Consider the following 16,104-nt stretch of genomic DNA (forward strand, 5'->3'; position numbering starts at 1 on the left):
TGATGGAGATATAGAATCTGTAGAGGAAACCAGCTCTATGGAGTCGAAGGGGAGTGCCTCTGGGAATCTGAGTTATTTATTTGGCGAGGGAGAGTCCTTTATTGCAGGGAATCTGAGCTCGGAAGTAGCAGAATCTCACACTGTTAAGGAAAAGGAAAGTGCAGTGTCAATCGCAAAGTAATGGTATGGCTAAAGCAGGTGATGGCCTGAGATGGGACTATTCCTCTGACATCCCCCTGAATGGTATACCGTCAGATAATATGGGGAAAGGGTCCGACCGAGTGACCCTTAAGGCAATTATAAGGCGATCATGGCACACTGAGAGGAAACTAGGGCAGATAATCACAAGGCCCAGGCTGCCAATAGGAAACTTCAAGGCACCATCCATAGGGTTGCAAAGACTTGTGCCAAATTCTCTCAAAGGGTCACTGAGGTGGAGTCCAGAGTAGCTGCTTTGGAGAGTGAAGCGTGGCACAAAGCAAGAAGCCTGAGGCAGTCGAAGCTCAAATGACTGACACTTAGTGGAAGTTAGAAGAATTTGAGAATAGAATGCAGCGCAATAACCAGAGGGTGCTCGGGTTCCCTGAAGGGATTGAAGGAGCAGACACATGGACATTTATTGTGCATTTGTTTTGAAATACTTTTATAGAACTGACTCAGTGAAACTGGGATCAGTAAGTGCAGCAAGCTCATAGGTTTCCGCTTAAGCGACAGCTACAGGACATGGCCAAACTGTCAGCAATTCTGATATTTCTTGGGAATTTTCTATTGAGGCAAGCAATTTTTGAGGTTACCCGCCTGGACAAGAAGCGCAGTCAAGAGAGATTATCCTTTTTTGTTCAGCCTGATTTTTGCCACGTTACGGTTGATAGACGATGGCGCTTAAGGAAATTAATACAACTATTTCAGGGCACAGGAGCCCAGGCATATTTATAGGCCCCTGCCAAGGTGAAAGTTGTTGCTGCCAAAAATGTGTATTTTTTTAGTTTGGAAGTTGCTGCAAAGGATTTTTTGTATGAGCTGAAAACTGGCAGCTGCACCTCAACAACTCATAGTCACACTGCTTAAGGCAAATTCGTGGAATAGATGAGGGATGAAAACGCTACATCTTTAATGATGATAATGATGATGGTGCCATAAGTCAATGTGTCTTAAGCTTAGGCTCTTGGCTTATCTAGTGGGGACTTGTCTTTGCTTTCTTCTTTTCTGTTCGGGGAAGCGGTAAGGCTTTGTCTGGTGTTGTTTCTGTTATGTCACATACAGGAAGGAGGGTGCTTCACCATCTACAGACTTGGTCCAGTTGCCCTTAGTGGCAGGGTTGACATGGTGTGGAGGGTGGGTCAGAGGGAGGAGGGTGGGGGCTTGGGGCTTGAGCAGAGGTGGGGGAGGGCGGTGGGGGTTAGGCAAATGGGGGACGACAGAACATTTTTTTTGACTGGACAGGCAGGATAGATAAAGGCAAATACAATGGGTGGACAATGCTAGCGGAAAGGTTGGTAAGGTGGAGCAGTCCTGTAAAAGTCTTCAAGTGTGGAAAGCACCTAACCCTATGGATGTAGTTCAGCTCTTGGCTAAGGGGGTCTGGTTTATTGTGTCGGGACATCATGGCTTCTTTACCATTATTTGGAATGATGGGTAGCAATATACGGATATGCATGATAAATATTTGAGGTCTAGGTTGCATATAGGTGTGACTGGATTAGATAGTTTTGGGCCATTAACAGGGATACAGCGACGGATCAGGTGATTTCAGACACCTTCAAATCTGTTATTGCGGGGGAAAAACTGAGTTATTCCTTATTTCAGCAAAAGGAGAAGCAACAGGAGATCTGAGACCTCTACACTGCCTTGTCATTGGCAGAGGAGCAGCAAACTAAGTTAATAACCAGGAACTTGGATAGTAGGGAAAGTCAACAGGATATTGCAGTCTTGAGAGCAAAAATCTATTGCTTTTTGGGAAGGAAATAGCTGCCAAATGTTTGAGTTATAGAACAGAGTGCTACAAGTTTGGGGTAAATGTGAGGGGGATATTTGCTTTACGTATCAGGCAGAAGGAAAATGAAAAAGTGATAGAGGTGATACAGGACTCTGATGGGCATATAGTTGGGTCACCTGCTGAAATAACAATTGTCTTTAGGGATTATTAACAAGGATTATACCAAGAGCGGGGTCTCATTCCTCATTGGGAGTACAATGGCATGTTAAAGGGAAATTACAAAATTCAACTTTCTCTGGGGGGACAGGGATGCGTTGGAGGCGGTGAACTCAGTGGATGAAATTGAAGGTGCGGTCAAGTCTCTATCCATTGACAAAGCTAATGGCCCTGATAATTTCCCTTTAGAATCCCATAAACTTTTTTTTTAGGAGATCAAACAGGATTTGTTGGCAACTTTCTTGAACGCCCAGGCAGGAAACATCCCTCTGTCTTGGGAGGAAACGACTATTGCTGTCTTTAAGAAGAAAGTGAACCCTCCCTCTAAATCCGGGGTCCTGTAGACTAATATCATGAATAAACTGTGTTTTTTAAGATTACCCTAAAGTTTTGGATAACCATCTAGGTAGGGTAATTGCATCTTTGGTTTCACATCAACAGCATGGTTTTGTTCCGTCCCGGGGTACAGTAGAACACATTTGGAGAATAATTACGTTATTTGATATTGCTGATGTTACTAAAACAGATATGAATCTGAGATTATTAGATGTTAAAAAAGCGTTTCATCAGGTCTCATGGAGCTATTTATAGGCAGTCCTCAAGTGGCAGGGCTTTAGATCAGGTTTTATCCAGGCTATTAAGGAAGGCACTATATCATACCCCCACTGCCAAACTCGTTATCATGGGTCACAAGCTCGCTAAGATATTGATCACAAGAGGAACCAGGCAGGGATGCCCTTTCTCTCCGCTATTATTTGCCCTCTATATTAATCCCTTTATCTCTATTCTAGAAAGGAACTCCCAAATTCTTCCTGTTATTGTGAAGTAATTCAATAATAAGGTTTTTGCCTATGCAGATGATGTAGCAGTGATAACTACTAATCCCTCGGAGACTGTAAAGGAGATAGAGTAAGAAGCAGAATATTTTGGGAAGTACTCTGAGTATAAATCCAGTGTGATAAAAACACAGATAATCTGTACAAAAGGCACTTGTTTTGAGGACTCTAGAACAGTGGAGAAAGCTGTGTATCTGGGAGTACGAATTACATGAAAGATAGATCACTTGGTTAATTATATTTGTTTCCCCTCATAACTCAGATTGGGCAAACTCTTAGGAGAATTGATGGCCTACATTTGTCACTGGCAGGAAGGGGTAATGTCTTGAAAATGATAATCTTACCAAGCTCTTTCATCTATTCAGTGCAATTCCATTGGAATTTAGCAGGAGCTGTTGGGCGAAGTTTGAGAGTGTATGTTACAGTTTAATTTGGGAGTTCAAGAAGCCAAGAAGGGCGTCTAACTTTATGGAATTGCCTAGGGATAGGGGGGACTGGGCTGTCCCGAACCTAACATCATCTTATTGGGCCTGTGTCCTTCAACATCTGGTTGTACTGGTCACGGGTAGACCAGGGAACCTGCCCAAAGCCAAATTTTTGTCAATTTATAACCTAATATTGGGTCCTGAAGCCAAGAGCAGGCTTGCAAGAAATGTCGAACCTAGCTATTACAAGAAAACAAAATTTAAGATAATGCAAGGGGCATGTAAGGTTTAGCGACTGATTACATTTTAATTATTACACACCTCTCAAGCTCAGTTTTCACCTGATCAGGCTCTGCTGGTTAACGCAGTGGATAAAAAGGCATGGATTGGGTCATTGTTATTGGAAGGATTGCCTGATGATTTTGAGGCTCAAAATTCCAAGTGAGACAGTAGACTTGGGTCTGCTAGCGCCCCCGATCCTTAGTAAGTAAACTTACAAGGGGACGCGTATAGGTCGATGAACCTTTTGAATCGCATGGAGTATCCTAGTCATGCAGTGACTACTGGAGTGATAGATAATAGGTACATAGATAATCAAGAAACATTCTATGAAACACGTCTATAACCATACTAAGCAAGAACAACCATTACACAAAGAAAGTTTAACAATGTTTATTCCCTATTGTTTACAATTCTAATTAATCTGTTAATTCAAGCTTTATTCAAATCAATCTTTATTAATTCATTAATAAGAGACATTACTGCTCAAAGAAAACTTATACGACAATGCAAAACCATAAACCATTAATACCAGCAGCAATAATGCAATTCAGCAATTTAGTCCGTCAGTCAGTTGTCACTATCAGCGTCACCCCTAACAGCCTACCTAACCAAGATTAGCATTAGCATGTGGGTCTTCATGAAAAAACTATTTGGTGAAAACATTAATTTGGAAAAAAATCTACCTAAGTGTGAATCTCTATAAAACAGCGCAGTTGGTACCTAGAAGAAAAGGCACAAAATAGTCAGTCACATTTTCATAGCTACCTATCCCGGATGGAACAACAACAAGTCAGTCTTCGTCTTCAGATCATCAGTCAATCAGCTACGGATCAGGCTCACAGAACATGAGCTCCATATAGGCACCTCGGACAGCGTCTCCTGACGTCATCAATTTCTTCCCTCATTTCTCCTAAATTCTGAAGTCTTAGCCCCTTGTCATGGCTTTTTATTAGGGTCTCCCAGTCCATCCCCCTAATTGCTAATTGGTCAGTCGGTCAACAGTTATGACTCTAACCTATAGTTTTTATTTACCAAATCTCTTAATTTGTGTGTTAATTCATTTCACAGAAAGCTGATTGGTTCTTCATGCGATGAGGACATTATCCGGCTCTTCAGCTATCGAAATTGTTGCATATGGCTCTCCAGTCAGTGCTTCTGTTGTTCAGGTTCTGGGAAAGTACATTTGGCCTACACTACACATAATTGTTTCAAATTGACTTCAACATCTCCTTTCCGCTGGTACATTGCAGAATGTTGTAGCTAAGCGACTTGAACTCCAAGCGGTTTTGGAGTGACAGGTGTCACCCACAGTGGGTCAGACTCAGTCTCCCACACCGTGGTCGATCTTGCTGCTCAAAATCCAGTAGTCTCATCAAAACAATGAGAGCCTACACGACCACCTTAAAATTCAGTTTTGGATGCATTTTGCCTTCTTCTTTAATTTTCTCTATAAATAAGTCTCCTAGGTGGTTCTGCCCTCCTCTGATCACTTTCTGATTTTCTTAGTTTTATTTTCTGCCATAATTTACATGTACCCCATAATCCTAATATGGAAACAATCACAATTAATATTCTCTGGACAATTTTCCACAATACCCCATTCCAAATTTGACTAAACCAATTACCCACAGAGGCAAATCCATTTCCAACCTTCTCCCAAACCCCTGGTTCCTTCAAATCCTCAAATCCTTGGTTGAATTAGTTAAGTTAGTAAGGCGGTCATTCTGACCCTGGCGGTCAAAGACCGCCAGGGCGGAGGACCGCGGGAGCACCGCCGACAGGCCGGCGGTGCTCCAATGGGGATTCCGACCGCGGCGGTAAAGCCGCGGTCGGACCGGCAACACTGGCGGTCTCCCGCCAGTGTACCGCCGCCCCATTGAATCCTCCAAGGTGGCGCAGCTTGCTGCGCCGCTGAGGGGATTCCGACCCCCCCTACCGCCATCCAGATCCCGGCGGTCCGACCGCCGGGAACCGGATGGCGGTAGGGGGGGTCGCGGGGCCCCTGGGGGCCCCTGCAGTGCCCATGCCACTGGCATGGGCATTGCAGGGGCCCCCGTAAGAGGGCCCCTATATGTATTTCACTGTCTGCTGCTCAGACAGTGAAATACGCGACGGGTGCAACTGCACCCGTCGCACAGCTTCCACTCCGCCGGCTCGATTCCGAGCCGGCTTCATCGTGGAAGCCTCTTTCCCGCTGGGCTGGCGGGCGGCCTGAAGGCGACCGCCCGCCAGCCCAGCGGGAAAGTCAGAATTACCGCCGCGGTCTTTCGACCGCGGAACGGTAACCTGACGGCGGGACTTCGGCGGGCGGCCTCCGCCGCCCGCCAAGGTCAGAATGAGGGCCTAAGTCTCTTATCTCCTTATTATTCTCTGGAATGTAGGAACAGCAATGCCTATCATTAATCATTTTACAGACTCTGCCATCTTTCACCAAAATTATGTCTAAAGCAAGCATGTTTTGAAGCGTCATAGCTCTATCCGCAGCCAATTCAGTATCTAACAGGAGTATTGCCCCTGTAAAGTTTGTCAGCATGTTATCCACAATAGTAGACAACTTTCGTATCTTGATTGCATTGAAAATAACTCCCACAGAAGGAATTACTGCACCAAAAATATCCCCCTCAATTGCAGAAGGTTCCCCTCCTCTGTCGCTCATGATGTAATTCAGTCACTTTCGGTATTTTCTTTAGATCATCTATCTGATAAATCTTAGGGAAAACTATTCCCAAATAGCATGTCCCATACTATCCTCTAGGAAGACGGTAATAAGCATTAAGTCCAAAAATACATAATAGATTCTAGGAATCGCAGGGTCCTGACCATTCAGCATAAAAGTCCATTTACTCTGAAACAAAAACACATGCCTACCTTCACTCGTTCCCACAAATAAAGTGTCAGTGCGTGATTTCTGCCTATACATACAAAGTTTCCCTACATGTAATGCATCTAAAGCTAATTTCCCTTGCTTTTTAATAGCAGTGTAAGAATAATCATTCTTATAAGTCCTCTTCTCCAATCCTTTCTCTAACTTTTCCTTCAATGCCTTCCTTCTGTCATCACTATGCCCTATAAAGCTCTTTTCTAATGGGGTTAATAAGCAGGTTAGATTGTTTTGATGCACATAAGCAGCACCAAACCTTAGTGTTGGCTCAAAGAACCCTCTAACTAATACTATATCATGCTCTCTAGCTATTTTACTCAAATATCTAATAATAGGAACAAAGGAAAACACGACATCATGGTTAGAATAGAAATATTGAAAATACTTGGTTACAGAATCTGGTTAGTAGCAAACTACAAGTTATGCCATAAGTGAAAGGCAAGCTATGGTACGTAACCCCTTCTTCCACAGAGGAAGGAATTTGCTTACACACAAGACAATTTCTCGCATCCATCGTTCCCACATACTCACTTAACAGCCGATAGAACACATTAGAAGAAAGCTCTCCTTGAACATTAGTATAATCATGCAAATATTTTTCATCTAACTTGAATTTCTCTAAAGCTGTTAGTGTAGTAGTCTCAGGAACAGAAGCAATAGTAGTTTCCTTCATTTCATGAACAGACATACCCACAATCATTATTATGAACATTATTCCACACATAATTGCCACACCAACACTCAAATACCTACAATATCTAAAATTTCTAACGCAAATATTTAATTCAGCCATGATCTGTAAATAATCAGAAAGTACAATCAACTCCCAGATAAAGTGCAACAGAAAAAAAAATCAAAATGAAGAAAGAAAATATTTCTTTCTCACAGTTCAGTTTCCCACATAGGAACCCTTTTTTCTTTTGTCAGATTCGGTTAGCAGCTTGTCACATCTGGGTTTTTAATTGTCACATCAGGTTATCAAAGTCTTTTCGGTTTTATTTCAACAGTCTCTCTTTTCAGGTTTCTTCAGATAAGTTCAACAACTCAGACTATTGATCCCCTTCAGGTTGCATCAAAGTACTGATTCGGAACTTCTCTGTCAAAACAAAAGGACATGAGCTCATTTTGCCATTCACTTGTTGCTGCATATGCCCACTCAGGACCTGCGTATCTTCGACTTGCTACTCTCTGTCTTTTCAACCTTCGTTCTCCACCTAATTTTCCTTCACTTAGTTTGTCTTTTCTTGTAGCATCCACTTCTTCCTCTATTGGTTCATTTATGACCAGTTCTTTCTTCTTTCCAATTTGTGATTCAGGCCAATTGTCTCCTTTTCGTGTTCCTTCTGGTGATATTCTCTTCAGAATTGGACTCTTCTGTTTTTCTCTTTCTATGGTGTTTTCTCTTGATTGACCTGCAACAGGTTCAGGAGGAGTCTGACCACTTTGACTTTGACCCGTCTCAACTCTTTCCCCCTCTTGACCTGGCACTTTCTCTACTTGCTTTTCAACACCGTCTGCTTCTGGGAGAACCCCTGCTGTGCTCGGTTCTCCTGCTGTATCTATTGAGTTAGGTTCTTGCATACCTGTCTGTAATTCTTCACTTTCATCTCTTACAGGGGTGATTGACCCATCTTCCACCAGCTCAGGATCAACTTCAAGTTCAGTTTGTTCTTGCTCTGGCTCAGGTATAGCCACCTGTTTTGCTGCTGTTGGTGCTCTTAACAAAACTTCTTCATGGTCTTGCGGGCTCACCACTCTCTTTGTATGGCTTGCATGTATCCAATTCAGCACACCTGCACACTTCACAGCTGTCGTAGTCGTTTGCACCACCTGGTATGGCCCCTTCCAACGCGGCTCTAAACAAGTCTTTTGAACTTTTTTTTTGATGACGACCCAATCTCCAGCTCTCAGATTGTGACCTGGGTTGTGGATGGGTGGCAGGGTGACAGCCTGCACCTGCTGAGAGAATGAACGAACCACATCAGCCTGACCCTTGCAGTAGCCCAACACCATATCATCTGTAATATGGACAAGAGCATTAGCTAGAATTGCTGGCAACCTCATTACTCTGCCCATGAGGATCTCATGGGGTGACAGTCTTGTCTTCCTGTCGTGAATATTCCGCATTGACATCAATACCAAAGGTAAGGCATCTGGCCATTTTAGAATGGTTGTGGCACACATCTTGGCAATTCTTGACTTCAATGTACCATTCATTTGCTCCACCAGCCCTGATGCTTCAGGTCGATAGCTGCAATGCAACTTCTGCTCAATGTTTAATGCTGCACACAAGAGTTTGATCACTTCGTTATTGAAATGAGTTCCCCTATCTGATTCTAAAGAGACTGGAAATCTGAACCGTGGTATTAACTCTCTAAGCAACAGCGTTGCTACTGTGAGACTATGAAGCGTTCGTGTGGGATATGCTTCAATCCAAGGACTAAAGACACACTCAATCACCAACACATACTTCAATCCACCACATTCAGGCCTCTCAATAAAATCCAACTGCATTCTGCTGAATGGTCCTCCTGCTCTTCCAATGTGGCTCAAATTTACCATTGTCCCTTTTCCCACATTTAGTTGCTGACAGATTACACATCGATGCCATACTGCCTCTGCTGCTTGCATGAATTTCGGATTGAACCAACCAACTTTAAACAGCCTAACCATGGCATCTCTTCCAATTTGTGCTTGGCCATGGTAGTAGCGAGCCATCTGAGTCAACAAACTGTTTGGCGACACCATCTGACCCTCCTCAGAAACCCAAATCTCATCAGGTCTTTGAACACACTTTAACTTCACCCAAAGCTTTTTCTCTTCCTTGTCTGCATTTTCCTGCAATGTTTTCAATTCTTCTAGTGTATCAGTTACTTTTAAAGCAAAACTTGCAGGCTTAGTTCCCACTTGTCTTTAAACGATATACAGTTCAATGTGCAAAACCTTGCGACTTGATCCGCATATCCATTTCCCTGTGAAATGTAATCTTGTGTCTTTTGGTGTGTGTTGCATTTTACCACAGCAATTTCTTCAGGTAACTATATTGCGTACAACAACTCTTTGACTCGGTTGCCATTTCTCACTGGATTCCAGTAGAGGTCATAAAACCTTGTTACGACCACAACTGACCAAAATCATGAACAATTCCAAATCCATATTGGCTGTCAGTATAGATTTTGACTCTTAATCTTGCAGAGACATAGCATGCTCTAGTAAGAGTTACTAATTCTGCTACTTGCGCAGAGTATACACCTGGAAGCTATGAAGCTTCTAATGTGCCTGTAATTGTGCACATGGCATATCCTGCTCTCAGTGTGCTGGTTCCATCTCTGAGACACAAACCATCAACAAAGACAATTTGGTCGTTTTCTTCTAAACATGTGTTTCTAATATCAGGCCTTGGTTTTGTACACAGCTCAGTCACCTCAAGACAATCATGCTCAATATCTTCCTCTTTTTCAATTTCAGCAGTATCACTTGGAAGCAAAGTCGCTGGATTCAGAACTGTACATCTTTTCAATGTTACACTTGGAGCACCCAATATGCTCGTCTCATACCTTTTCAGTCTTGCACCTGTCAAATATTGCGTTTTCATCCTTGTAAGTAAAATCTTAACAGAGTGTGGTACCATTACTGTCAAAGGGTATCCCATGACTACCCCCTCACATTGGGAAAGACTTTGGCCAACTGCGGCTACTGCGCGCAGGCAACTAGGTAAAGCTGCTGCGACCAGGTCCAAGGTAGCTGAAAAATAGGCTATTGGGCGATAAGCACCTCCATGGACCTGTGTCAAAATAGACAAAGTACAAGCATCACGTTCATGTCAAAACAATGCGAAAGGCTTTGTGTAATCAGGCATTCCCAACCCTGAAGCTCTGCACAAACTCTCTCTCAATTCAGTGAATGCTTTTATCTGATCTTCATCTAGGGTAATGGGATCTGTAACTTCCTTATGTGTCAATTGCTGCAAAGGTTTAGCAATTTCAGCAAAATGTGAAGTTGGGAAACTTCTCTGCAGTATCATAGTAATTCTCTCCCTGAAGATTCTCCTCAATCCTTTCTCAATCTGGTGTCCCAAGTATTGTACTGATTTTTGGCAATACTTCAATTTCACAGGTGAGACCTTATGTCCAAATTCTCCCAAATGACTCAACAGGGCAATCAAGTCATGTTTACACTCATCCCATGTTCTGGATGCGATCAACAAATCATCAATATACTGCACTAGAGTCGATTGGTATGGCAATTCCAATGACTCCAGATTTTTTTAAAGAACTGATTAAACAGAGATGGTGACTCCGTATACCCCTGTGGAAGCCTGCACCAGCTGTAGACTCTGTCGAGGAAATTGAAACTAAAAATAAACTGACTATCTTCATGAAGAGGCACTGAAAATAAAGCTTATGACAGATCTACCACTGTGAATGACTCTGCATCGCAAGGAATTTGAAACAGTAGCACTGCTGGATTGGGCACTACCGGACAATATTTAACCACCATGTCATTCACTATTCGCAAGTCTTGCAAAACACTCACTTTCCCACATGGTTTCTTCAAACCCATTATCGGTGAATTACATGGGCTGCTCAACACTTCTTTCAAAACTCCTTGTTTTAAAAAGTCTCCAATTAGTTGCTCCACCTTCATCAAAACACCTTGTGGCATGTTATACTGTGGAAGCTGCGGAAATACTGCATTGGGCTTCAGAGTGATTTTAATCGGCTCTACCCCCTTAATCAGACCTACTTCTTTCCCTGTCAAGTCCCAGACTTCTTCCTTCACTGTTTCCTGCAAGTCTACATGCAACTCTTTCACAGCAAACATTGGGAAAAACTTAATCAATGGGTATTCTCCATAGGCGTTGTTAACCATCATTTCAGTCACTTGCTCTTCCTGATCATCACTATTTGTTTGGACTTCTATCCCAGTGTCCGAACAATTAATGGAGCAATTTTCCTTACACAGTAAGTCTCTTCCCAGTAGGGATACAGGACTTGAATTGCACACCACAAATCTATGCAACCCTTGGTAGTTTCCAATTTCAACCTGCACGGGTTCTGTGATTGGGTTGGTCAACTGTCTATTTTCCACACCAACAACTTGAACTGTCCTGCCTGAAATAGGTAAATTCTGGACCTCTATGCTCCTCACTGTAGAGCGTGTAGCTCCTGTATCCACTAAGAGTGAGACCTTGTAACCCATCACCTTTCCCTTCACAAAAGGTCCTCTCTGATCTACTTCTAGGGAAGCAGCAAGCATACAAGCTCTTTCGTCTGAACTGTCACTCATCCATTCTTCGTTTATTTCATCCTCACTATAATATGGAAACTGATGTACTGTGTTATTAATACTGTCTTGTCTCTGACCTGTGACCTGCTGAGTAAGCATCACCTGTTGCTGCTCCATCGGGGCTTGAGGTATCTGCATTTACTGTCTAGGTACCATGGGGACCTGCTGCTGTACTGTTTGCAACTGGGTTAATTGTGCGCGTGGCACCTGCATTTCCTGCACCGGTAAGAAATTCTGTCCTCGATTTTGAACATTAGGAATAAATACTTTCATTCTTGGGACTTTCACAGTTTGAAATGTACTGACGTCACCTTGCTGAATGACTCCATCCTGCGCCATCAACGGACACTCCAGCTTCCAGTGTCCCACGTTTCCGCACAAATGATACAGCAACATCTTTTTTATTCCTGCATGTCATTCTGAACAACCACAGTCCCTAAGTCCGGACTACGCATCATGTCAATTCCATGTCCTCTACCCCTCACTTGAGGCTGAAACATAACAGCTCTCTGCTGCTGCAGCATAGGCGGTACTATAGCTCTTTGCACTCCTGTCTGAGCTGCATTTATTTGCATCACCATTTCTTTTTCTTTCAACTTTTTCTGCTTCAATTCAATCTCATCACTACAGTATATTGCATACTGCAACACCTCATCAATCGGCTTTGCCTGCCAGCAAATTAAATGACTCTTGATCATTTGTCCTACTTCTGGTCGCAATCCTTCGACAAATCTGAACACAAAATGCAACATGTCTTTCGGCTCAATTGCTTCCTTACCACTGTACTCCTTGAATGCCTTTAACAATCTTTCATGATAGGTATGTATTGACTCTTTAGACGCCTGGACCGTTCTATCAATCCATTGCCAATCAATGTTTTTGGGAGAAATTCTTGTCTTCAGGAACTCAATCACCTTATAATCATTTTTCATTACCTCAGGTGAAGGTGCACCTGTTACTTTATCCCTTTCTGGTTCACTCGTTGGCCAGTCTACTGCTCTCTTTCACTCAACCCGCAAGTCAGCTGGTACCACTAACTCCAATAGCGTGTTCAAGGCTTCCCACAGACATTTGGAAAGCTTCACAAATCTCTCTGTTTGATGATACCACTCGACCGGCTTCTCTCTCAATTTTTGGTAATAATTTGTGAATGACAACACATCACTCCTGTGCCATGGAACATGAACAAACTGCCCTCCTGGAATCTCTGTCATCGGAAGCATCTTTACTGATTCTCCCTTGTTGACACCTTCAGACACTTCTTGTGAATCCCGTTTTCGTTTATCTTTTTTCTTTGTCCATCTACCTTCCCATTTCTCTAATACTCCACAAATCTGAGCACTCTGCAGCAATTCTCTCAAATGTGCCTTCATTCCTGCTGATCTCATGTGTTCAAAATCCTTTGCCTCAAAATCTAATCTGTAACTGTGTTTCAAATGCTTTGTTTTCTTAATTTCGATATCATGCTTCTCTGCTAGCTCTGCCAATTTCTGATGTATCTTACTCACTTCTCTTGTAATTGTTGGGCACCAATACCTCACTTCTTCTTCTGTGTAAGATTCCAATCTGTTCACACCAATTGTTCCCTCAACTAGTTCGGTTGCCTCTATATTCAACCTCACACGATTTATCTGCTCTTGCCTTTGGATGCATTTTTAGGAGTGTTTAAACTGTCTAACCATTCACTTAATGCTGTGCTGACAACCCCTGTAATGAAATATTACTCGCATTTGGCACTGGTAACTGTTGCATCACTGCACCTGAAGCTTGTGGCATCAAAAGTTTCAAGCTCTGACTCGCACCCGGGTCATTCGCTGCCTCTGGAAGCGCTACAAGTGGACTAAGATCCATTAAAGGTCTAGATCCATTAAAGTCTGTCCTGCGGACTACATCATCTGGACAGGATCACTTAATCCCCTCCTCACAAGACTCTGTGACATTTCATTCTGTTCTCTTGCATCTGATTTCTTTTGCGCAAATAAGGGTACTGCTGGACCAACAGTAATTGGTAGCGATATTGCATCTGTAGCTGCCCTAACATTTGCACCTTGAGGGAATGTTACCCCCATTGCTTGGTTCACAACTGGTGTAATATCTGACTGTGTTACTGTCATTGGGGTGAACTTTGGCAAACCTTGCGCCTTTGCTGAAGGCATTAACATTGGGGTGCGCTCTGTCTGAACTAGCATTGGCTTTGGAAGCACTTGCTCCCTTGGCACTATTATGTTCAAGACTGCCTCAAGAACTGGTACATCTGGATACATTCTCTGCACTGAAGGCGGAAGCATCTGCGCTTGGACCACAGTAGTTGTCCCTGCATTAAGTGTACTCTGTACTATCCCTGGTATCTGTCCACCATTTGGCTGAACTGCTCCCTGAGGCACCTGTGATGGAGCTGTTGTAACGGCACTAGTACTTGGATCCCCTGCATATGTTGTTAAAGGTGGAGGTCGATCTCTTAACAACTGCGTAATGAGGTCCTCAACATCATAATCCTCATCATCAACATAAGACTTTCTCTTTTTCTTTCTTCCTGCACTTTCAACCTCTTTAGCACTATCTTCCTTCTCTGCCTCATCTTCCTCCGTAATGGCTAGAAATAACTTGACATCCTGTAATGTCACTGTTCTCCATTTCTTTTGTTCCCAATCCCATCTAGCTTCAGCTAAACATTTCTCTACCCGCTTCATCCTCCTTTTGAACTTCATCTATTGTTGCTGTCTGGCCACTAGCTTCCAAACCGCTAAAGCCTCAAACTGTGCTGGTCTTGGTAACGGCTTCATGTCATATAATGCCATTCGCAATTGGTCCAAAATTCTCAAATTAAACGTTACATGCTCTGGAAACGCTAAAGACCCTTGCGTTTTAGTTAAGTTACACCATTTCTTCAACTACAAACATGGTGCTACAACTCGCTCCTCCATGACAATGTAAATCGGAAAATGTTCCGGTGGGGTTGGCTCCCCCACTCACGCCCTAATGTAAGTATCACCCTTCAGTGCACTCTTAAATGCCTTGAAAAACGTAATTTTGCCTGCTTTGTTTACTTCAATTCAATAATGAAATGACTTTTACTCCCAAGATTCCCTTCACCCGCTTACTCAACTAATTGCCTCTTGCGGATGGCTGCCAATCTGCTCATGACTCTTCTCTCTAACCAACCTATCCCAGAGCGGCTCACTCTGATGTCACACTCACACACAGCGGCTGACAAAGTCTTGCGGCTCGTCCTCCTACTTCGGCTTACACAACTAATGCAAATTATTGCGAGCACCTTAACCAAATATCATTAACTAAAACAAACCTGCTGGTTTACTACAGGAAGGGACATATTCGCTTCGGAGACCTTACGGATTTTCACTAATGGCCCTTTCGCTCATATAGCTATTCCCCTTTCTCAATCTCCCACATTCGCAAGCAAAATTCGACCTGCAAATTTTACTCTCAACTGATCAATGGGTCTGTCCTGGTGCACATAGAACTCGCCAAATCTCAGTCGAAATTTCTTTTACTCGATCCTCACACACACCGATTTGTTGACCACGCCCCATCAACCTACTAAACCAGACAGATTACAACATATAACCAAGTGTCTCCTACACTTGTCAATATACTCCGGAGTCTTAGACCCCGCAGGGTCCGTACATCACCAACAACAACATGGATAATTTTTTAGCACAAAGCCCCACACATATGTGAAGTTCGACGACTTCCCTACTCTCATACTTTGGAGTACACACACCCCTAAAAACCTTAATTGGAGTAAGCAGACTCCCTACTTTACCTCACAAACGTCACAATTCACCTGCAGTTTGCTCAAGCCTGTGCAAGTGCAACCTACCACTTTCACACTATCTCTAAAATACGGCGAGATCATACCCAACTTTACTAGCAGGATCCGGGATCTGGGAAAGTCATTTCTGGGCCTAGGGGACATCATCTTTGTTATCAATGCCATTTCGGAAAAACAAAATTCAGACTCATAAAAATATGAACAACTAACCCTAACTTAAACTACCACCATAACCATCAGTCACCACATAACCAGTCCTCCAAGGAAACTAACCATCAAGCTGCTACCAAAAACTGCTAGCGCGCCCGATCCTTAGTAAGTAAACTTACAAGGGGACGCATATAAGTCGATGAACCTTTTGAATCGCATGGAGTATCCTAGTCTTGCAGTGACTAGTGGAGTAATAGCTAACATCGATAATCAAGAAACATTCTTTGAAACACATC

General features: G+C 43.1%; 1 protein-coding gene across 6 annotated transcripts in view; it reads left to right on the forward strand.

The window, feature by feature from the left end:
* Nucleotides 1-16,104, forward strand: part of RGS17 (regulator of G protein signaling 17) — a 525,561-nt gene that overhangs the window by 34,007 nt on the left and 475,450 nt on the right. The window lies entirely within an intron of this gene.

This window comes from Pleurodeles waltl, chromosome 5 (genome assembly GCF_031143425.1).
Source record: "Pleurodeles waltl isolate 20211129_DDA chromosome 5, aPleWal1.hap1.20221129, whole genome shotgun sequence".
Taxonomy (NCBI): Eukaryota; Metazoa; Chordata; class Amphibia; order Caudata; family Salamandridae; genus Pleurodeles; species Pleurodeles waltl.